Raw genomic sequence first — 25,292 nt, 5'->3', positions numbered from 1 at the left:
GCCTTCTTTCCTAACTGTTTTTGCAATGATCTTCTCTGATGCTTACAAAGTTATACAGTTATGGATCAAATAAGAAATTATTTGTACTCATATATAGTAATCCTACAAGGAAAAATGTTACACATAGATCCACTAAGGACATGTTTTGGCACACAAAGAAAAAAAATACACTCAATTGACTCTGTCTCCATGGGTTTGGGGATTCCAGGACCCTTGAGGAAGCCAAAAATCTTCAGATGCTCAAGTCCTTTCTATAAAATATCACAATACTTGTACATCAGCTGTTTACATCCTCCCATATACTTTTTTTCAAAGATTTATTTGTTTGAAAGGCAGAATTATAGAGAGCCAGAGGCAGAGGCACAGAGAGATAGAGAGAGGTCTCCCATCCATTGGTTCACTCCCCAAATGGAGCTGAGCCAATCTGAAGCCAGGAGCCAGGAGCTTCTTCCAGATATCCCATGCCAGTGCAGGGGTCTGAGCCCTTGGTCAATCTTCCACTGCTTTCCCAGGCCATCGAGAGAGCTGGGTCAGAAGTGGAGCAGCTGGGACTTAAACCGGCACCCATATGGGATTCCAGCACTGCAGGCAGTGGCTTTATCTGAAAAGCCACAGCACCAGTCCCTCTCCCATATACTTTCAACCATTTGTAGATTAATTCTGATACCTAATACAATGTGAATGCTGTATAAATACTTATTATGCTTATATTGTGTAGGGAATAATGACCCCAAAAAGCCTGTCCATATTTAGTACAGACACAATCTTTTAATACAATATGGTCAGTCAGACATTGGTTGAATTCATGAATGTGACAGAACCTGCAGGTAGGGACTGTACAACTTATTGTACACCTATACGAGTATATACACGAAAACAAATACAAATGCAAACCTCCACAGCAAATACATGTGTGCAGACACACTTGCCTACTGTCTGCTGTCTACAATTTCCTTTTATTCAATTCTAGACAGGTACAAATTTCTATTTCTAAAATATGTGTAAGATAGAACAACAACCAAACCAATTCCTGGGTACCATTCTACTACCTAGTCTGTATGTGGCTTTTCTATTCTGCTACTTTTCAACTTAACATTTTGTTAATAGTTGTTTACTATATTATTTGGAAAAATTCTATGCTTAGTTTTAGAATTCACCTTTAGGGAGACCAAGAACTTATTTCGCAGTAATTTATTGGTACTGAAGGCTATCCAGTGAGAAAGAGGGGTTTTTGTTTTGGCTGACTTTAGATCAGCCAGGACTCTTGTCAACATTTTTGTCTTTTTTGTTATCCAAATATCTTTTCCTTGCTTATGAAGTCATATGTAATTTGCTTGTCAGTACTTTGTTTGAAAAAAGTACCTAAGTATATGAAGTATCAAGATATATCTTGATCCTTCTAAGATGAGAGTCTTAATTTATATAAAAGAGTTCAAGCTTGGCAACGAGTAGACTACTCTGGGTTTATCTTTACTGGGCTCCACATTTGTTTTCAGCATTTTCCAACTCAAATTATAAACACTATCACAGCCATTTTATTCAGTGTCCAAAGTATTTCATTTTACTGCAAGGATCTTTGCAGTTAAATTAGTATTATATAATTTGATTTTGCAATTGCATATGCTAAGAGGTTGTGCCTAAAGGTTCTGTGTAAAGGGTATTTTAGAAACACTCTTCTTGAAAAAGTGAAAACAGAACCTTACTTCACTATTCTGACAAAGAGCAAGGCAAAAGGATATTAAAAATATGGATTCCAGTTCAATCTGAATTACTAGTGCATAAAATTTCCTAGAGGGAAAATAGGTAAACATCTCTGTGTTTGTCACCTACCTTTAAAATGGTTGAAGGGATTTAATTCCATCTTTTCACTGCTTTTCACAAAAGCGAATTCACTTCAGATTGAAATGTGGCTGATTTTAGCCCCAAGGAGAAAACTGTGGAGACATAATAGGTATGTGATCACTGGAACACTAGATCTGTGTGTTGAATTGCTCCCACTCTGAGGACTTTAGAATGGAGACTGCTTATTTTAAGAATAACATGAATCAACATTTGTCCCTTTCTTTTTCTTTCTATTTTGTTGCCCTGGACAGCTCCTGCTTTGCCAGGAGACCAAATGAGGGAGATAGAAGAACTCTATCAAAAGAGAAATGACCCTGCCCCTGCTGTTGCTGCCAGCTCAGAAGGACCTAACAATCTTTTGAGACTTTGAAATCTAGTAATAGACTAAGCAGCTGTTGAAGACTTCATACCACTTTCCCCCTAAATATCTCATTTGCATTTCTAAACATTTTCTTTTTTTTTTTTTTTTAACTTTTATTTAATGAATATACGTTTCCAAAGTACGAATAATGGATTACTATGGCTTCCCCCCCATACCGTCCCTCCCACCCACAACCCTCCCCTTTCCCACTCCCTCTCCCCTTCCATTCACATCAAGATTCATTTTCGATTATCTTAATATACAGAAGATCAGCTTAGTATACATTAAGTAAGGATTTCAACAGTTTGCTCCCACACAGAAACATAAAGTGAAAAATAATAGATGATTTTTTTTAATGATGATGAAATCAGATCAGACCTATTGTCATGTTTAATCCCAGTGAGAGTCAAGTTGGGAGTTGATAGTTTCTTTTCTTTTCTTTTCTTTTTTTTTTTTTTTTTTTTTTTTTTTTTTTTTTTTTACAGAGGATCAGTTTAGTATGCATTAAGTAAAGATTTCAACAGTTTGCACCCCCATAGAAACACAAAGTGAAATATATTATTTGAGTACTCGTTATAGCATTAAATCTCAATGCACAGCACATTAAGGACAGAGATCCTACATGAGGAGTAAGTGCACAGTGACTCCTGTTGTTGACTTTACCAATTGACACTCCTGTCTATGGCATCAGTAATCTCCCTATGCTCCAGTCATGAGTTTCCAAGGCTATGGAAGCCCCTTGAGTTCTCCGACTCTTATCTTGTTTAGACAAGGTCATAGTCAAAGTGGAGGTTCTCTCCTCCCTTCAGAGAAAGGTACCTCCTTCTTTGAAGACCTGTTCTTTCCACTGAGATCTCACTCACAGAGATCTTTTGCCAGAGTGTCTTGGCTTTCCATGCCTGAAATACTCTCATGGGCTTTTCAGCCAGATCTGAATGCCTTTAGGGCTGATTCTGAGGCCAGAGTGCTATTTAGGGCATCTGCCATTCTATGAGTCTGCTGAGTATCTCACTTCCCATGTTGGATCACTCTCCCCTTTATTTATTCTATCGGTTAGTGTTAGCAGGTACTAGACTTGCTTATGTGCTCCCTTTGACTCTCAGTCCTTTCATTATGATCAATTGCGAACTGAAATTGATCACTTGGACTAGTGAGATGGCATTGGTACATGCCACCTTGATGGGATTAAATTGGAGTCCCCTGGTATGTTTCTAACTCTACCATTTGGGGCAAGTCAGCTTGAGCATGTCCCAAATTATATATCTCTTCCCTCTCTTATTCCTACTCTTATGTTTAACAGGGATCACATTTCAGTTAAATTTCAACACTTAAGAATAACTGTGTATTAATTACAGAATTAAATCAGTCATATTAAGTAGAACAGACAAAAAAACTACTAAGAGGGATAATGTATTAAGTTGTTCATTAACAGTCAGGGCTATGCTGATCAAGTCACCGTTTCCCATAGTGTCCCTTTCACTTCAACAAGTTTCCTTTTTGGTGTTCAGTCAGTTGTCACCGATCAGGGAGAACATATGGTATTTGTCCCTTTGGGACTGGCTTATTTCACTCAGCATGATGTGTTCCAGATTCCTCCATTTTGTTGCAAATGACTGGATTTCGTTGTTTCTTACTGCAGTATAGTATTCTAAAGAGTACATATCCCATAATTTCTTTATCCAATCTACCGTTGATGGGCATTTAGGTTGGTTCCAGGTCTTAGCTATTGTGAATTGTGCTGCAATAAACATTAGGCTGCAGACCGCTTTTTTGTTTGCCAATTTAAATTCCTTTGGGTAAATTCCAAGGAGTGGGATGGCTGGGTCGAACGGTAGGGTTATATTCAGGTTTCTGAGGAATCTCCAGACTGATTTCCATAGTGGCTTGACCAGTTTGCATTCCCACCAACAGTGGGTTAGTGTCCCTTTTTCCCCACATCCTCGCCAGCATCTGTTGTTGGTAGATTTCTGAATGTGAGCCATTCTAACTGGGGTGAGGTGGAACCTCATTGTGGTTTTGATTTGCATTTCTCTGATTGCTAATGACCTTGAACATTTTTTCATGTGCCTGTTGGCCATTTGGATTTCCTCTTTTGAAAAATGTCTATTGAGGTCCTTGGTCCATCTCTTAATTGGGTTGTTGGTTTTGTTTTTGTGGAGTTTCTTGATCTCTTTGTAGATTCTGGTTATTAACCCTTTATCTGTTGCATAGTTTGCAAATATTTTTTCCCATTCTGACGGTTGTCTCTTCACTCTCCTGACTGTTTCTTTTGCAGTACAGAAACTTCTCAATTTGATGCAATCCCAATAGTTAATTTTGGCTTTGACTGCCTGTGCCTCCCGGGTCTTTTCCAGAAACTCTTTGCCTGTGCCAATATCTTGAAGGGTTTCTCCAATGTTCTCTAGTAACTTGATGGTGTCAGGTCGTAGATTTAGGTCTTTAATCCATGTTGAGTGGATTTTTGTGTAAGGTGTAAGGTAGGGGTCTTGCTTCATGATTCTGCACGTGGAAATCCAATTTTCCCAGCACCATTTATTGAATAGACTGTCCTTGCTCAAGGAATTAGTTTTAGATCCTTGATCAAATATAAGTTGGCTGTAGATGTTTGGGTTGATTTCTGGTGTTTCTATTCTGTTCCATTGGTCTATCCTTCTGTTTCTGTACCAGTACCATGCTGTTTTGATTACAACTGCCCTGTAGTATGTCCTGAAATCTGGTATTGTGATGCCTCCGGCTTTGTTTTTGTTGTACAAGATTGCTTTAGCTATTCGAGGTCTCTTGTGCCTCCATATAAATTGCAGCACCAATTTTTCCAGATCTGAGAAGAAGGTCTTCGGTATCTTGATTGGTATTGCATTGAATCTATAAATTGCTTTTGGGAGAATGGACATTTTGATGATATTGATTCTTCCAATCCATGAGCATGGAAGATTTTTCCATTTCTTGGTATCCTCTTCTATTTCTTTCTTTAAGGTTTTGTAATTTTCATCGTAGAGATCTTTAACGTCCTTGGTTAAGTTTATTCCAAGGTATTTGATTGTTTTTGTAGCTATTGTGAATGGGATTGATCTTAGAATTTCTTCCTCAGCCATGGCATTGTCTGTGTATACAAAGGCTGTTGATTTTTGTGCATTGATTTTATACCCTGCTACTTTGCCAAACTCTTCTATGAGTTCCAATAGTCTCTTGGTGGAGTTCTTTGGGTCCCCTAAATAAAGAATCATGTCATCTGCAAAGAGGGATAGTTTGAGTTCTTCCTTCCCAATTTGTATCCCTTTAATTTCTTTTTCTTGCCTAATAGCTCTGGCTAGAACCTCCAGAACTATATTGAATAGCAGTGGTGAGAGTGGACATCCCTGTCTGGTCCCAGATCTCAGTGGAAATGCTTCCAACTTTTCCCCATTCAATAGGATGTTGGCTGTGGGTTTTTCATAGATTGCTTTGATTGTATTGAGGAATGTTCCTTCCAAACCCAGTTTGCTTAGAGTTTTCATCATGAACGGGTGTTGTATTTTATCAAATGCTTTCTCGGCATCTATTGAGAGAATCATATGGTTTTTCTTCTGCAGTCTGTTAATGTGGTGTATCACATTGATTGTCTTGCGCACATTAAACCATCCCTGCATACCAGGGATAAATCCCACTTGGTCTGGGTGGATGATCTTTCTGATGTGTTGTTGCATTCTATTGGCCAGAATTTTATTGAGGATTTTTGCATCTATGTTCATCAGGGATATTGGTCTGTAATTCTCTTTCAGTGCTGCATCTTTTCCCGGCTTAGGAATTAAGGTGATGCTGGCTTCATAGAAAGAATTTGGGAGGATTCCCTCTTCTTCAATTGTTCTGAATAGTTTGAGAAGAATTGGAGTTAGTTCTTCTTTAAATGTCTGGTAGAATTCAGCAGTGAATCCATCTGGTCCTGGGCTTTTCTTTGTTGGGAGGGCCTTTATTACTGTTTCAATTTCTGTCTCAGTTATGGGTCTGTTTAGGTTTTCGATGTCTTCCTGGTTCAATTTAGGTAGGTTGCATGTGTCCAGGAATCTATCCATTTCTGATAGGTTTCCCTGTTTGCTGGCATACAAGTCCTTGTAGTAATTTCTGATGATTCTTTTTATTTCTGTGGTGTCTGTTGTTACATTTCCTTTTTCATCTCTGATTTTATTGATTTGGGTCTTTTCTCTTCTTTTTTTAGTTAGTTGGGCCAATGGGGTGTCAATTTTGTTTATTTTTTCAAAAAACCAGCTCCTCGTTTGGCTGATTTTTTGTAATGTTTTTCTTGATTCAATCCTGTTGATTTCTTCTCTGATTTTAATTATTTCTCTTCTCCTACTAGATTTGGGTCTGGTTTGCTGTAGGTTTTCTAGATCCTTGAGGTGAATAGAAAGCTCATCTATTTGGTGCCTTTCCAATTTCTTGATGTAGGCACCTATTGATATAAACTTTCCTCTTAACACTGCTTTTGCTGCGTCCCATAAGTTTTGGTATGTTGTGCTGTTATCCTCATTTACTTCCAGAAAGTTTTTGATTTCTCTTTTGACTTCTTCTATGACCCATTGTTCATTCAGGAGCATGTTGTTCAATCTCCATGTGTTTGCGTATGCTCTAGGGATTCCTGAGTTGTTCATTTCCAACTTCATTCCTTTATGGTCTGAGAAGCTGCATGGTATGATTCTAATTCTTTTGAATTTGCTGAGACTTGCTTTATGGCCTAGTATGTGGTCAATCCTAGAGAAGGTTCCATGTACTGCTGAGAAGAATGTATAATCTTTAGCTGTAGGATTGAAAGTTCTGTAGATATCTGTTAGATCCATTTGGGCTATAGTGTCGTTTAAATCTACTGTATCCTTGTTAATCTTCTGTCCTATTGATCTGTCTATTTCTGAGAGTGGAGTATTGAAGTCCCCCAGTACTATTGTATTGGGGTCTAAGTCTCCCTCTAAGTCCGTTAACAAATCTTTTAGATAAACCGGTGCCCTGTAGTTAGGTGCATATACATTGATAATTGTTATATCTTCCTGTTGAATTGATCCCTTAATCATTATGTAGTGTCCCTCTTTGTCTCTCTTAATGGTTTTTGTGGTAAAGTTTATGGTGTCTGATATTAAGATGGCTACGCCTGCTCTTTTTTCATTTCTGTTGGCATGGTATATCTTTTTCCAGCCTTTCACTTTCAGTCTGTATGGATCTTTGTTGGAAAGATGTGTTTCTTGTAAGCAGCAAATAGATGGGTTTTGTTTTTTAACCCAATCAGCCAAACAGTGTCTTTTAACTGGACAGTTCAGGCCATTCACGTTCAATGTGACTAATGATAAGTGGTAACTTTGCCCTGCCATTTGCCAAAGATAAGTTCTAATATATGCTTTGAATTCCCTGTGATCTTTTGCTGTGAGCTTTCCTTCCTTGGTTTCCTTCCTTTACCTTCTTTCATATTGATGACCGTGTTTCTTTGTTTCTGTGTGTAACACATCTTTAAGCATCTTTTGCAGGGCTGGACGAGTGGCAACAAATTCTTTCAATTTCTGTTTGTTATGAAAAGTCTTTATTTCACCTTCATTCACAAATGATAGCTTTGCAGGATATAATATTCTGGGCTGGCAGTTGTTCTCTCTTAGTACCTGGGCTATATCTTGCCATTCCCTCCTAGCTTGTAGAGTTTCTGATGAGAAGTCAGCTGTGAGTCTGATTGGAGATCCTCTGAGAGTAATCTGACGTTTCTCTCTTGCACATTTTAGGATCTTTTCTTTATGTTTCACTGTGGAGAGTTTAATTACAACGTGCCGTGGTGAGGGTCTCTTTTGGTCGTGTTTATTAGGGGTTCTGTGAGCTTCCTGTACTAGGATTTCTCTGTCCTTCTCCAAACCTGGGAAATTTTCTGCTAATATCTCACTAAAAAGGCCTTCTAATCCTTTCTCCCTCTCCATGCCTTCAGGAACTCCTAGAACCCGAATGTTGGGTTTTTTAATAGTATCCTGAAGATTCCCGACAATATGTTTTAGATTCCTAATTTCCTCTTCTTTTCTTTGGTCTGACTGTATCCTTTCCTGTTCTCTGTCTTCTAAGTCCGATATTCTCTCTTCTGCTTCTCCCATTCTGTTTGTAAGGCTCTCTATTGTGTTTTTCATTTGATCTATTGAATTCTTCACTTCAGTCACTATCCCAGTTTCCTGTTGTACTAGTTGTTTCGTTTCATTTTGATTCCTCCTTAATATTTCATTTTCACGAGAGAGATTTTCTATCTTGTCCATTAAGGATTTCTGTAGTTCAAGAATTTGTTTTTGAGAACTTCTTAATGTTCTTATCAATTTTTTGAGGTCTGCTTCTTGCATTTCTTCTATGTCATCATCCTCATAATCTTGAATTGGGGTGTCTTTTTCATTTGAGGGCTTCATGGTGACTTCCTTGTTTTTATTACCTTGGTTTTTGCGTTTGTTATTTGTCATATTGGAGATATTTGGTTTCTTCACTGTGGTGCTTTTTCTTGTTATACTATGACTCTAGATTAAGTGGACTATCTGTTTTTGATGGAGCCTTAGGGCTTGAGATGGGTGTGGCCTGAGAGCTCTGTTTGGTGTGCCAAAGGTGACACTCCCAGGTTAGGCGTGGTAAACCTCTCTCTCTCTCTCTCTCTCTCTCTTTTTTTTTTGATTCAACAGGGAAGTTATTCTGCACAGCTGAACAAAGTTGGAGGTAGTTAGCAGGCAAATGATATACCCACAGGAGCCAGAGATCAGAAGCTCTTTCCCAAGGACCACACAGGGAATCTGTTCGGCCCTTAGAGTGGGCTCAAATTCTCCTTCAGTCTCCCACTGGGTTGCCAAAGTTACGGAATTGTAGCGTCTCTGGAGAGTGCTCACGTGAATTCCGTGAGTTCTCTCCCCCACCGTCTCTTTTTTCACAGTCTCAGTTCAGTAGCACCATAAATTTACTAAGTCCTAATCTCCTGTTAATTCGCCCCACCCAGAGTCAGGTTTTACTGCTAGGCTCAGGGCCGGTGCAGACCTGAGGTCGCTCTGCTTATGACGTATGTCCAAGATGGCGCCTGCTCTTTGTCTTGCTCGCCCTTGAGAGGTGAGCGGAGAGAGAGAAACCCGTGTCCATACCAGTCACCTTTTTTTTTTTTTTTTTCCCTCTCTCTCTCTTCCAGTTAGCTTGGTGAAGTCCCCCCCGCCCCGGGGGTCGTTCCCTCTAGTCTCCTCTCTCCGCTTGCCTGCCGGTGTCTCGGGTTATTGAGGTTCGGCTCACCTCGCGTTCCAGCGCTGGTGTGTTGAGTCTGCCGCTGATGTCCCGAACTGTGGGCTCCCACGCTCTCCACGCAGGTCTGCTCCCCTTCCAGCGCCGATGTGTGGACTCGGAGCCCTGGACTTCCCAAGTCTCCCCGCTGTTGCACTCCCCTTCGAGCACTTGCGCGCAGACCCTGCAGCTTGCGCAGCTCAGTCCCGCGGCTCGGTCCTGTGGTTCGGCTTTCGCGCGCGGTGGGCGACCTTGTTCTCCCAGTAGGTCCTCCGATTCACGCCCACTGGATCCAGAAGAGTTTTGTCTGCAATATTTTCCTGGTTCTTTTTTCTGAGGCTACCGTAACTCCCCTTTTATTAAACTAAATTTTCCCGGACTATCAGTGCGCGCCCTCACTATTCCGCCATCTTCGCATTTCTAAACATTTTCTTAGAAAACCACAATGCCATGAGCACACCTAACAATATTAATTGTAATTCCTTAAGTATCATCATCTAGTACTCAAGTGATATTCATATTCAAATTTTCCAAGAATCCTAAACACATATTTTCACCCTTGGTTTGTATGCACAAGGACCCATGCAAAGTGGACACATGCAGGACCTATTATGTCTCTGAAGTCCCTTGTAGTCTACCACTGACCTGCGTCCATCTACCTTTTCTTTTCCTGAAATGAAATCAGATTCAGTTGTCTAACACAGCTCACGTCTTAAACTGTCCTGACTGCTTCTGAAGGGTGCCTTTTACTTCGTAGACTATTCGCTGTGTATCTGTGTAAACCTGAAGTTAGATCTAAAGGCTTGGTTAGATGTGGGGCTGTTTTTGATGAAACTACTGAAAGATGCTGTGTAGGTCTAATTGTATTGCAGTAGGATGCATATTGAAGTTATTGTTGCTGTCACCCACTTTATGATGCTGAGAAAGACTTTAGGAAGTGGAATGAAACAATGGATGGGAACTCTGTCTCTCTATTTCTCTCCATCTCTGTCTCCCTGCCTCTGTCTCTGTCTGTCTATCTCTCTTTCTCTCAAATAGAGAAAGAACAAAATATATTTTTTTAAAAGATCTGGAATGAACAGTTTCAGGGAGTTACCTTTCGCAGTAAAGTTTTAGACAAATAGTGCTTGATTTCTTTTAGAAGTGATTACATTTCCCATAAAAATATTAAAACTTAAAAAATTAGTAGCTAACCATTTGCTTTTATCATATTGTGATAAATTCAGCAGCACAGAATATAGAATGTACAAAAGCTACAATTTTCAGGACTGTGGAATGTGAAATGAGTTTCATAAGGTTTATATTTTTTTTCTCCCAACCCTTGTGTTTCATGCCGTATTAGATAAAGTAGGATGAGAGGCGGCTTTCTCACCACCGAGATTTATTATTTTCTGGTCGATAAGCATCAATTGCTTTTTCCTTATATTTGTCGCACACACTCTATGTGCATGAAAACTTTCCCATTCTATGTCTGTGTATTTTCCACAGTGTGCCCGAGTAGTTCCTAAATTGCCACTATGTTCAGGTGTCAGAAACTTTACCCTGATTTAAATATAGACTGACTGTCCTGACCATGTAAATGAAATCTAGAGTGAAAATAAGCATCAGAGAATTGAAAATATAAATGTGTTCCAATGTTAAGAATACACACTAAAATAAAACTGGACAGAAATAGTATCCCAAAGATTTTGCACTTAAAAAAAAAAATCACTGTACAATCCCTATTAAGAATGAGAGCTCTTGGGGCCGGTGCTCTGGGGTATGGGGTAAAGCCGCTGCCTGCAGTGCCGGCATCCCATATCGGCAGTGGTTCGTGTCCTTGCTGCTCTACTTCTGATCCAGCTCTCTGCTATGGCCTGGGAAAGCATTGGAAGATGGCCCGAGTCCTTGGGCCCCTGCACCCGCATGGGAGACTTGGAAGAGGCTCCTGGCTCCTGGCTTCGGATCGGCTCAGCTCAGGCTGTGGCGACCATCTAGGGAGTAAACCTGTGGATGGAAGAACACTCTCGCTCTCACTCTCGCTCTCTCCTTCCCTCTCTGTAACTCTGCCTTTCAAATAAATAACTAAATCTTAAAAAAAAAAAAAAAAAAAAAAAAAAAAAAAAAAAAGAATGAAAGCTCTTTTAATCTCTTCCTAGTCAGAATATTTAATTAATTTATCTATTTGAGAGGTAGAGTTACAGACAGTGAGAGAGAGAGACAGAGAGAAAGGTCTTCCTTCTGTTGGTTCATTCCCCAAATGGCCTCAATGACCAGAGCTGTGACATTCTGAAGCCAGGAGCCAGGAGCTTCTTCCCAGTCTCCCACATGGGTGCAGGGGCCCAACTTTGGCCATCTTTTACTGCTTTCCCAAGCCACAGCAGAAAGCTGGATTGGAAGAGGAACAGCCAGGACTAGAACTAGCGCCCATATGGGATGTTGGCACCTCAGGAGGAGGATTAACCTACTGCGCCACGGTGCCGGCCCCTAGGCAGAGTATATTTTACAGGGACCAGCAGAATGACTATCAAGAGTTTTTTGAAATGTATCTGTACATTGTATACTTAAATATGTGAAACATTTCATGAGCAATCTTTAAACAGAGAATTATCAATATCAAATGTGATTATCATGAACCTAAATAACATAATGTACACGTCCTTAGAACACTCTGTATCTGTTACTTTTTTACAAGAAATACTTGATGCATTCTAATTATTAGTAAAACGCCTTTCACAATTGATTTTTGCTTTTTTTTTCCTGTTCAAGTACCTTTTTGGTTTTTATTAATGTTTTAAAACTTTATCTGTGGCCGGCGCCGCGGCTCACTAGGCTAATCCTCCGCCTTGCGGCGCCTGCACACCGGGTTCTAGTCCCGGTCGGGGCGCCGGATTCTGTCCCGGTTGCCCCTCTTCCAGGCCAGCTCTCTGCTGTGGCCAGGGAGTGCAGTGGAGGATGGCCCAAGTACTTGGGCCCTGCACCTCATGGGAGACCAGGATAAGTACCTGGCTCCTGCCATCGGATCAGCGTGGTGCGCTGGCCCTGGCGGCCATTGGAGGGTGAACCAACGGCAAAGGAAGACCTTTCTCTCTGTCTCTTTCTCTCACTGTCCACTCTGCCATCAAAAAAAAAAAAAAAACAACAACAAAAAAAAAACAAAACTTTATCTGTAAAAGGGAATGTTTGCTGTTTTAGTTGCTAAGACTCAGCACTTGGTAATAGATTTTTTGGATGCTAGAGACAAAAGTGTCAATATTATGCTTTATCTCAATATTGACAGTGTGCATATTCAACATGATAACAAGGTTAGAAAGTATAGTGTACTTAGAGATGGAAAAATTTCTCAATTTGTCTTCCGCTTAAGCAGTATCAATGTGAACAATTAATCAACATCTTCACATTAGTGGTGAAGATCATCAGCCACTTTTCTCTGACTTTCTTATCCTGGACATCTATTAGACAGATTTAAAACAGCTATCCTAGACATGTTTAGCTCTACAAACAAGTTTTGCTGATAAGTTGTCATTTGTTAAATTAAGAAACTTCCCTTAACCAACGTGCCCAAAGCACTTGTAATTGAAAGGGAGCCGTGGGAAAAGTCTTGCTTTTGGTAATGAGCATCTTGGAGTGTAATTTCAGCATCAGTTTAGAAATCTTAAGACCAAAGACCACTTTTGCATGCCAGATCTTTAATCTCAAAAACCCCATCATGGGATCTCTCTCTGTGTCCCATTGTGCACACTCAGGAGTTCACCAGTATGTCCCACAGAACACTGCTCCCAGGAAATGCCTAAAGAGGGAAGAATTGTCTGAGCAGTATTGCAAGGCACAGCCCCGCTAAGCTTCACTGCACTGTAAGGGCTCTGAGATGTCCCGTTGTGAAGAAAAAAGGAAGAGGGGAGTTGCATTCTTATTTATATTGCAACTCCAGCCTCTCAAGGACTTACTCTTTTTTTTTTTTTTTAAGATTTTATTTATTTATTTGAGGAGGTAGAGTTACAGACAGTGGGAGACAGAGAGAAAGGCCTTCCATTCACTGGTTCACTCCCCAAGTGGCCACAACGGCCAGAGCTGCTGAGATGATCCGAAGCCAGGAGCCAGGAGCTTCCACCAGGTCTCCCACGTGGGTGTAGGGGCCCAAGTGATTGGGCCATCTTCTATTGCTTTCCCAGGCCATAGCAGAGAGCTGAATCAAGAGGAGCAGCTGGGATTAGAACTGGTGCCCTTATGGGATGCGGGCACCACAAGCAGAGAATTAACCTACTGCACCACAGCACTACCCTGGGACTTACTATTAACAGAGGCACTTCAAGATATGCTGGCTCAGCACTAAATAAGCATTAGATAAATATTGGGGAATACTTTATAATTAGACTTTCTCAGCAATTTAAAGCATTTAATGCACAGCCTCCTTCATCTGTACCACACCCAGTTATGGTTGCTAACTTTAAAAATGAAAACTGATACCCACAAAATGGATGACTTAAGATCATTCAAATAAATACAAAGCAATATTTTTGTTAATTTATTGCAAGGATACTTGAAAAAGGTCATGCAAATTTGAATTAAACGATGGATCTACTGTGGTGCATGATTTTTTTTAAACCCATGCATACTTTTTGTCTTTTTATTTATTTATTTTTAAAGATTTATTTTATTTATTTGAGAGGAAGAGTTACAGACTGAGAGAGGGAGAGACAGAGAGAGGTCTTCCATCCATTGTTCACTACTGGAGCCAGGCTTATCCAAAGCCAGGAGCCAGGAGCTTCTTCTGGGTCTCCCATGCAGGTGCAGGGGACCAAGCACTTGGGCCAGCTACTGCTGCTTTACCAGGACATTAGCAGAGAGCTCAGAAGAAGAGCAGCCAGGACATGAACCAGCTCTCACAGGGAATGCCAACACCGCAGACAGAGGCTTAACCTCCTATGCCACAGTGCTGGCCCCTATTTATTTATTTTTAAAGATTTATTTATTTATTTGAAAGGAAGTTTACAGAGAGAGAGGGGACACAGAGAGATCTTCCATCCGCTGATTCAACCCCCATATCGCTGCAACAGCCAAAATTAGGCCAGGCCAAAGCCAGGAACCAGGAACTTCTTCGAGATCTCCCACGTGGGTTCAGAGGCCCAAGCATTTGGGCCGTCCTCCACTGCTTTCCCCAGGCGGATTAGCAGGGAGCTGGACTAGAAGTGGAGCAGCTGGTACTTGAATCAGTACCCATATGAGATGCCAGAGTTGCAAGCAGTGACTCAACCAGCTGTACCACAACATCTCTTTATTTTAAATTTTCCAAATAATACTGAGAAATATGAAGAAGAATTCAGTGAACACACAGTTTTTTGTTTTGTTTTGTTTTGTTTTTAGTAATATGTGTTCTTCTTGCGCTTTTTCAAGATCCTTAATTGGCATGGAATTCAAAATTTTACACCAAAATAGACTTATCTTTTTTTTAAAAAAAGATTTATTTATTTTTACTTAAAAGTCAGAGTTACAGAGAGAGGAGAGGCAGAGAGAGAGAGGTTTTCCATCCGAGGGTTCATTCCCCAATTGGCTGCAACCGCCGGAGCTGCGCCGATCCGAAGCCAGGAGCCAGGAGCTTCCTCCGGGTCTCCCATCCGGTTGCGGGGACTTGGGCCATTTTCTACTGCTTTCCCAGGCCACAGCAGAGAGCTGGACAGGAAGTGGAGCAGCCGGGTCTCAAACCAGCACCCATATGGGATGCCGGCACTTCAGGCCAGGGCATTAACCCACTGCACCACAGTGCCAGCCCCTAGACTTACCTTTCAATTTCTTTTTCCCATGAACTGTTTCAAGTACTTTGTGTGTGTAATATTTTTAAACAAAAATAATAGCAATTAATATACATTGAATTCTTGCTGTATGATTGTCTGTATACTAAATGTTATATCTTTCACTGCTTTTGGTAATCCCATGAGTTGGGCAATATCATTGTTTCTAGATTGGAGATGATGAAATGGAGACTCAGAGAAGCCACACAGCCAGGATTGGGCAGGGCTGTGCTGGAAACCTGGCTTTGTAAGAATTGTACTCTGTCCCCTCTTGAGCATATGGGAATAATTTATAAAACTAGAAAATGATAAGTGTGTAAACTTTCCTGCTCTATACTTGTAGCCCTTTCAATGATCTTTTACTTTTTAGTACAAGTCACGAGACTAGACTGGCCAAGAACTAAAGTGGTTTTCATTTACAGCACATTAAAGAATATTTAACTAGGTTCTGAGATGTTTTTCCTTCTGGTGTTAAAATTATAAAGCTTTTAAATATCTTACTATGGAAATTGTTGATGTCTTGGCACACTGATGAAAGTAATCATAGGTTATGTAGGAACTCATTGATGGAAATTTTTGAAGTGATTTGGAAATGATTTGTTTCATTTTCACATTAAAACTGATTTATTTTGATTGATACCTTTAGAAAACATTGTGTTGAGAGTTTCCAAGGAGAGACTTTAGACAAATCCCTTGTGTTTCCTTTTTATATAACTTTCAAATGTCTTTCATCTACTAAGACAAGGGTATTATCATCTTCATTAAATCATTAGTCATACCATTAGCATCTGCTTAATATATGGTGAGAATAAGATTGAAAGAGATCATCGCACAGATTTGCAAAACTTGGTCATGTGTTTTAGTCTGTAGCTGTGACTTCTTTCAACATAGTATATTAACCATTTTCCTTTCAGGAAAACTGAATACTTTGAATAATTTTTTGAATGATTTTTCTGTTCTATTATCATAGCCTCTGTTTTATCTCTTTTTATTCTCACATAGCCACTTAGGCCCAACTGTCCTTCTTTTTCCATTCATTCCAGCAATCCACAAAGCAAAAAGTTAAGTATAATTGGGGAACACCAAAGTTCATGAGACAGTATGGTTGACAGTGTATTTAGTGATACCTTGGGAAATCCATTTGCCTCACCATCAGACAAAGAACTCTGTAATAATTGCATACTCTCTTTGTGGTTAAAAAGATTGTAGTCATCAAGAGCTTACTTGATCTTAGACATGGGAAGAAATTTTCTCACACCCACACATGAATGATGGTGTGTGTGCTGAAACCTGTGGTAACTTGAATATTGGAAAAGCAATGATACCACTGTAATGAAATCACGTTTCTAGAAATGGTTTCACTCTTGTGATATTTTAGAGTACTCTTTCCCAAATTGCAGGTTGGGATCCATTAGTAACCAATGAAATCAATTCAGTATTCACAACTAGCATGCTTTCAGTAAAAAATGAAATGGAATAGAATAGGAAATATCACAGTGCATTACATATAATAAAAGAACTGTATCACTACACTTTTGCTTGTTGTTTATGGACACACATACACATATGCATACTTTAGATTGTGATGAAAAATCTATCTTCTAACTATGGGTCATAATTAAAATAATTTGAGGAAGCTAATTCTAGGTAAGATTAATCAATTAATTAATCAATCTGGAAAGTATTTTCACACTATTCATTTTATTGTACAGAGAACATTTTCCAATACTTACAACTTTTCTATAAAAGTCTAAATCATGTTGTCTAGTATTGGCAGAAAAGAGCCCATACTAAGTACAACTTATTTTGATTTTCTGTTGGTAGAACATGAGTTTTTTCAAAGGGAAATAGTGTTTTAAGGAAGTCATTGTTTTGCTTTTTTGGTGGTTGGAATTAGAGTAGACTAAATAAAATGTTGGCTTGTGCATTCAAGCAATGAGGATTTGTTTTAAGCCTATTTAAATTTAAATTCTAAAAGGTAAGGACATATCCACTAATTTCAGGAATTTAGAGAATAGAATTTGAACCACCATCTCAGTTTTTGTTTCTGTCACTTTACTATCAAGAATTACATTTTTATTATTTCTGTCTTCTCATTGGCTGTGAAGTCTCTGAAGAGATAATTATATTAAATTCCTAGCTCTTTGTTGTGTGAATTTTTAATGACAGTTTGAGCATATTGGTTTACAGAGACTTCCTGTCTGTGTCAAAGGCCGATGCTCAAAGTAGATGTTAATGTTACAAAGAACATATGTGAAAATATTTTGTATTTTTAACTTATTTTCTGATTTAAATGTATTCATATTATAGAAACTTTAGAACATAAATATGTAAATAAAATTAAAATTCTCTGAAAAATCATGCCACAGAAATAGATACTTCAAGTGTCTATTTTTTATTATATATCCACATAGCTATAAAAATTTTCTTAGATGTTCATCAATTAACAACTAAGTAAAGAAAATGTGGCATATATACATGATGGAATATTACTCGCCAGAAAAATAGAATGAGATCCTGATATTTGCCACAAAATGGATGCAGCTGGAGTTCATTATATATTGAAATAAGCCAGACAGAAAGACAAGTTGCATATTTTCTTGCATATGTGGAAGTTTCCATACATAAATATACATAAACTTTATATGTATATATATATATATATTTAGTACAGAAAATGTGTAGGTGCCATACTGTTTGGTATCTGGATATTTATAAATGTTGTCTTCACTGAATTGTACCCCTTACATAATAATATACTCTTCTTTTTTTAAAAAAATATTTATTTATTTTACTTGAAAATCAGAGTTACAGGCCGGTGCTGTGGCTCACTTGGCTAATCCTCCACCTGTGGCGCCGGGATCCCGGGTTCTAGTCCCAGTTGGGGCGCCAGATTCTGTCCCAGTTGCTCCTCTTCCAGTCCAGCTCTCTGCTGTGGCCCAGGAAGGCAGTGGAGGATGGCCCAGGTGCTTGGGCCCTGCACCCACATGGGAGACCAGGAGGAAGCACCTGGCTCCTGGCCTTGGATCGGTGCAGCGCGCCGGCCGTAGCAGCCATCTGGGGAATGAGCCAACGGAAAAGGAAGACCTTTCTCTCTGTCTCTCTCTCTCTCACTGTCTAACTCTGCCTGCCAAATAACTAAATAAATAAATAAAAAAGAAAATCAGAGTTACAGAGAGGCAGAGGCAGAGAGGTCTTCCATCCACTGGTTCACTCCCCAAATGACCACAATGGCCGAAGCTAAGCCGATCTGAAGCCAGGAGCCTCTTTTCCGTCTCCCACATGGGTGCAGGGGCTCAATGACTCGGGCTATCTGCTGCTGCTTTCGCAGGTGCATTAGCAGGGAGCTGCATCAGAAGTGGAGCAGCCAGGACTTGAACCCACACCCATATGAGATGCTGGCACTGTAGGTGGCAGTTTTACCCTCTGTGCCATAGTAACAGCCCAATAATATACTCTTCTATCTTCACATCACAATCCTTGTCATGAATCCCATGTTGTGTGATATCAGTATCCCTAGTTTCATGAAAAATAGTTGTACATGTATGTTTATAATATTTATATATGAAGTGACTATGAGAAGTGATAACAATTGTTTAAAATATATTAATTTTAAAAATGTTTTAAAATTAAATTTTCTTCTTAAAACATGACTAACTTTCTTAGTACCACACTGCTTGAAGGCATCATAGTTTGACTGTTCCTCTGAAATTTAAATTGTTTCCAAATGCTCAGGATTAAAATACTTAAATTCTGTATATAGATCACTTTGGGAATTCTAAAATATTTGCATGCTTGCATCTTTTTCTAAAATGTACTCTTCATACATCAGTTTTATTTTTGTAAGGAGTTTTCAGGAGGTGGTCAGTTCAGTGTCACAAACCAACCTCGGCTCCAAGTAAATGCTGGGACTTAGGCCCATCATGGCGGGACCACCCTTGAAATATTCTAGAGTGGAACTTTCAGGCTGGGAAAGGAGGAAATGATGTATAGTTTAGTCATCATGTGCCTTGGCAATCGAATTACAGTTCAAAGGAAGGAAAAGATAAACATTGTGTAGTCGTTGCTTTTGAAGAGTAGACAGATTCCCTGTGGCGAAACTTCCTCCTTCTCTCTCTTTCCATGGCACCCCCCCCCCCCCCAGCCCGCTTTGATGTTAGGTAGGTGGCAGTTTAATCTGGCTGTCATGCACCTGTGGCTCTCTGCCCACCACTTCCCAACACTACGTGCAGTTAGTCATAAAACCTGGTTTGATTTTTTTCTTTTAAAGAATTTTATTTCTTTTAATTTTTTTAGCCTGTGACTTTTACCATCCACCTACATCAACCATCAATATTTTCCCATCCTTTTTCATTTATTCTCCTTCTCCCACTCTTTTTACTAAATAAAAAAGTAAAAAAAAAAAAAAAAAAAAAAAAAAAAAAAGTACAAAAGTAAGCTGCCTTATGCTGCTCTGCCTTCACCACAAACCTGGCCCTCTCTGCTTCCTGCCAAGCCACTGGTTTGGCTTCCACTGCTTCTGTGAACTCCCTCCCGAAGGTCAGATGTGTCAAGGACACCCCATCCAGGATGAGGCCAAAGGTGGCCACGCGCTCTGTCAGGTCATCGCGCACTTGCCTGGATACCCTCTCTCTCTGGGTGATGAGCTTCCCGGCGTCAAAGTGCGCCATCGCGGACTTGAGGAGCTCCAAGGTGATAGACAGCAGGACGAGTTTATCATAGCGCTCTCGGCTGCTGCTGAAGACGGTCGGAAGCTGGCTGGCCACCTGCCAGAAGAGGCTGCGCAGCGTGAAGTCGACGTTCTGTAATTGTTTGCTGCCAGTGGTGGCCCACACATTCCACGGGCACGAGCGGCAAAGATAATTGATTTCTGCACCCACGGGATGAGGAAATGAGTTCCTTCTCCCCACCACCATGTCCTGCACGCCACAGAACTGGTCAAAGATGACAGCTCTGTGCCCAGCATCCACATTCCATGAGGCAAAGTTCCCCACGTCTTCAGCAACACTTATGGCTAGGCCGGACTTGCCAATGGACTCAAACACTTTGGCAGCCATGTCTCCTGCTGGAGCCGCTCACCGGCTTCCACTCCGACCTGCCCATGAGTTAGTTCTCCAGCCGCACCTACTGCCTTCCTCAGCCTTCAGTGGTTTATCATCCATCAGTGACCGTGGTCCGAGGCAGTTTTATCTCAGTAGGGAGCTATTCTTTTCAATAGAAGATGTTGTGAGAGTATCTAAAGGGAGGGTTTGTCTGAAACAGCAGACGTTCAGGTGTTTTTCAAGATTAAACACAAATACACATGTGTAACAAAATCGGATAAAAAGGTAAGACAAAAAATGTTTTAAAACCCTTCAGGCGGGCCGGCGCCGCGGCTCACTAGGCTAATCCTCCGCCTAGCGGCGCCGGCACACCGGGTTCTAGTCCCGGTTGGGGCACCGGATTCTGTCCCAGTTGCCCCTCTTCCAGGCCAGCTCTCTGCTGTGATCAGGGAGTGTAGTGGAGGATGGCCCAAGTGCTTGGGCCCTGCACCCCATGGGAGACCAGGAGAAGTACCTGGCTCCTGCCATCGGATCAGCGCGGTGCGCCAGCCTCAGCGCGCCGGCCGCGGTGGCCATTGGAGGGTGAACCAACGGCAAAGGAAGACCTTTCTCTCTGTCTCTCTCTCTCACTGTCCACTCTGCCTGTCAAAAAAAAAAAAAAAAACCCTTCAGGCATAGCTAGTACTTATGGGAATTATAGTCTGGGATCTGCCAACATTAAGGAAAGGTAATATGCATTTTTTTTTCCTCTCTCTAGACTGAGGCTTTTGTTATAAGTCCCTCAAGAGACACAGTACTTCATCATACTTAGACAAGGGTAAGAAATTCGGATAATGGATTTAGAACTAAGGGGCTTAGGAATAAAATTGACCTTTACTGGTGTTATTCCATATAGATATTTTCAATTAAATTTGTGTACATGCTTTGTTTCATTTTTAAAAAGTTTAATAGATAACAGGATGACAAAATCCAAATAGTATAGAAATACATAAAATAGAAAAATAAAGAACCCTAATTTCTACCCCTAGCTAGTCAAACTTGACAGGTAAAATATATTTCAATTTTTAAAAACATTTTTATTTGACAGGGATATAGACAGACAGCAAGAACTCCCATCCATTGGTTCACTCCCCCAAATTCTTTAAATGTCTAAAACTGGGCCAGCACTGAAGCTGGGAACTAGGAACGCAATCCAGGTCCCACTTGGGTTGCAGGTACCAAATTACCTGAGTCATCACTGATGCCTCCCAGGATCTAAATCAGCAGTAAGTTGGAATCAATAGCTGGAATTGGGTATGGAACCCATCGATTTTGATATGTGATGCAGGTGTCTTAAGTACCAGGATAAATGCCTGTTCCTTTTTAATTTTTTAGTTAAAGTTTTTGTGTTGAAATAATTGTAGATCACATAGTCTTTTCCCATTTTCCTCCAGTGACATCTTGCAAAACAGTAGTACAATAATACAGCTACAATATTGATGCACAAGATTTGGAACATAAACTGATAGATTTTTAAGTGAATTTTGCCTTCTTCTTTGCCAGTGATTCTCAGATGATTGGCAACCTGAGTGTCAGGATGAGGTCATGGGAACATTGCTTCTCTATTGTTTTTCATTTGCATGCATCTGCCTTATTCAATACATGATACCACGATCATTTTCTGTCCTCAGCAATTTTTCATTTTCCCTTTTGGCATATTCCTGTCTACTCCTTTGAAGTCATCAAAACTGGGGAAGAGAAATAAGAGTGAAAATTCCTGAGTGGTTAACATGCACAGAATAGATTGATTATGCTAATGCTTGCCACAGAAAACTCCATACTCTACTTCCATAAGCAAGAGTGAAATTGCACCTTCTGATGGCAGTTTGCTTTTCAATAAGTCAGGACTCAGCAGGAAAAGGGAAGTTTTCCCAAGCAGGCACAGATCCCTGTGCAAGATAATTATGGGAATGTGGGAGACAAACCTGTCTCTTCTGCCATCATCACTGGGTGAAAGTTTCCCGTTGGGCTTTGGAGTAGAAGAGGCTGGAAAGAAAGATAATTACACAGAGTTGAATAAAAGTGACATCTTGGGATTTTTCTTTGTCATGACATCATTTTATTTTAAATAAAATTTAGAATACAATAATCATATGTAGGTTGACATAATGCTCTTCATTTTATGATTCACTTTGTTTTCTTTTAAAAGTTTTCTCTTTGTTTTGTCTTAGTAAAGGAGAATTTCATTGCACTAAGAAAAGAGGCATTCAGGCATTTGGCCAGCTGATTGCTTGGTGTGCTGTGTAATAGGTACCTGCATAGATGTTTGTTTCATACTCTGGTTTTCCTGTGGCTTCTCTATCTGGGTACACAAATCAGCCCTACAACAGGGGAGCAAGTGACAGACATGAGTAACAAGGACCTGGTGGGGAGTGAAGGTGCTTGTCTCCTTTTAAGTGATGGCTGCAGTTTCATTAGTTCTGGGAGAATGCCTGCTCACGTGTAGTTGTCATATCATCCAGTTTTCAAAAGAAACTGTAAATTGGATTTTTTTTTTAAATTAAAGTGTTTAAAACTCTCCTTCTGTCTGTTAGCATCAATGATCCAGTCACTTCTGGACTCAAAAACCTTGGCTTTTTTTTTTCCCCCCTTCCTTTTGTCTTTCTTACTATGGGTAGCCCAAACCTGAGTTTCAATTCTTTTTCTCTTGTGATTATTTCCGTTTTTCTTAACCTTCCATGCCATTCCAGCTCCCCCATTCCTAGCCTTCCTCTTGCTATTCTGGTCCAGATCCCCCTACTACCAACCCCAGTTGCTGGAGTATTCTCTAACCAGGCTGATCATCTTTTCTCATACCTCTTTCATCGTCTCTACTCAGAAAAATTCTGTGGGTCCAGCAACGTTCCTGCACAAGTTCTGCTGGAATCCCAAAGTTTCATAGCAGTTTTGACTTAGCTGACTTGTTTTGCCATCTAGTACCCTGGCAAAAGCTGCCTGGGGTCTTGTGGAACTTTTTGGAAAATGGATAGATCTTTCCCTAGTCCTTGGCTGTGAGACGAGAGGTCCTGGATTCTGTAGCTCCCACCTTCCTTACACCTTCCCCCATACACACACATTTTGATTAGGGCTCTGTTCCCATTTGGGCTGGAAGCCTCATAGCAAGAAGGAAATGGAATAAGGGAAGACTCCAACTGACTCCAACTCTAACTAAGGAATAGGGTCAGAAGGAAGAGGGCTGTTCTGTGCTCTTAAATTCCCAGTGTTCCCCAGTTGAGGCTTCTCCATGGCAGCTTTTGGCACAGAGAGGCCTTCTTTTACTACCTCAGAGAGTTTTTTGTTCAACAGATTCTGCTTTCTCTCCCTCCAGCTGAGTCCAGAAATTCTTGCTGTTTTTATGTAAGGCCATCTTGACCACGGATATCTTGAAACCTGATTGCATTGTGTATTCTTTCACTTTGTAGCCCACCCAATTGTGCATTTAGATATTTGTGTGATAAAGTTGATCTCTTTAATCAGCTGGAGTGACTTGTTGGTTAATCAGTGAACTTCTACTTTCAGAACACTTATGCTAACTTCTTAAGAAATTACTGATAATTCACTGAATTCAAATTCTCTCTGAACTTTCTCCTTTTTTTTTTTTTTTTTGACAGGAAGAGTTAGACAGTGGGAGAGAGAGAGACAGAAAGAAAGGTCTTCCTTTTCCGTTGGTTCACCCCCCAAATGGCCACTATGGCTGGCAGGGCCCAAGCACTTGGGCCATCCTCCACTGCCTTCCTGGGCCACAGCAGAGAGCTGGACTGGAAGAGGAGCAACCAGGACAGAATCCAGCACCCCAACCGGGACTACAACCCGGGGTGCGGGCACTGCAGGTGGAGGATTAGCCAAGTGAGCCGTGGCACTGGCCTGAACTTTATCCTGAAATAGCACACAGCACCTAGAATTATTTATCTGAATATGTTACTTGCTACTGTTTCACGCAGAGTTCTGTGAAGCAATCTTTGCTGCATGTCCAATAGTTAATATCATGTCTGGTGGGGTAGGCACTCAATGCAGTGGATCAATGGACTCTTCTAATGCTACATCCAGAATCTATCAGGAATCTTAGATTATGTGGCTGTCTTTAATCAAAGCATAAATGTATAATGATGGCTAGGCTCATTTCCTAGCTGCATGGCTCTCAGCATAAGCCTGAGATTCTATCAGGAGCTTCTTATATTCAGTAACCTCCTGAAATGAGTAATATTATTATTGCACCTTATGATGTGACATTGACTTCAGGGATAACCTGGCACATGTATGAATGCAAAGGGCATGGGGTACTTGCTAAGGCTTTCCAATCTAATATAAAAACATTTTAAAATATGTATGTGTTTTATTTTCATCTATTTGAAAGAGAAAGAGTGAATGAATCTTCCATCTGATGGTTCACTCTGCAAATGCCTGAAATGGTCATGGCTGGGTCAGAATGTGCCTATAAGCCCAGAATTCCATCTGGATTTCCTGTGTGGGTGGCAGGGACCCAAGTATTTGGACCATCATTTCAGGACCTCTCAGGACACATTAGCAGAAAGTTGGATTGGAAGTGGAGGGGCTGGGACTCCAGCCAACACTCATATGGAATGTAGGTGCCGCAGCAGCAGCTTAACCTGCCATGTCCCTACATGAAGCATTTTCATCGACAAGAGTAAACTTGGGAAGAGTGAGCTGGGAAGCGAGAAATGAACAATTCAAAATAATAGGTGCTACTTCATAGTTTAATAACCATTTATTAGCTCTTATTTCTCTCCAAAAAATGAAATACATAACTTGGAAGTCATAGTAGACTCTCAATCCTCAGTAAGAATCACTGGCACTTAATTTTTTTTTAGAAACTTTTTATTTAATGCTTATAAATTTCATGAGTACATCTTTAGGAATATGGTGATTCTTCCCACCATACCCACGCTCCCACCCCCACTCCCTCTCCACTTCCTCCTCCCTCTCCCATTCTCAGTCCCATTTTCCATTAAGATTCATTTTCAGTTGACTTTATACACAGAAGACCAACTCAATACTAAGTAAAGATTTTAA

The 25,292-nt window shown here is 40.4% G+C and overlaps 1 protein-coding gene and 1 pseudogene across 1 annotated transcript in view; one reads left to right on the top strand and one right to left on the bottom strand.

The window, feature by feature from the left end:
- Positions 1-20,258, bottom strand: part of LOC127493141 (prohibitin 1 pseudogene) — a 34,453-nt pseudogene extending 14,195 nt beyond the window's left edge.
- DCBLD1 (discoidin, CUB and LCCL domain containing 1) overlaps positions 1-25,292 on the top strand; it is an 86,846-nt gene that overhangs the window by 17,992 nt on the left and 43,562 nt on the right. The window lies entirely within an intron of this gene.

Source organism: Oryctolagus cuniculus, chromosome 5 (assembly GCF_964237555.1).
Source record: "Oryctolagus cuniculus chromosome 5, mOryCun1.1, whole genome shotgun sequence".
NCBI classification, from domain to species: Eukaryota; Metazoa; Chordata; class Mammalia; order Lagomorpha; family Leporidae; genus Oryctolagus; species Oryctolagus cuniculus.
The sequence above is the reverse complement of the archived record's forward strand: the minus strand, read 5'-3'. Positions and strand labels throughout refer to the sequence as shown.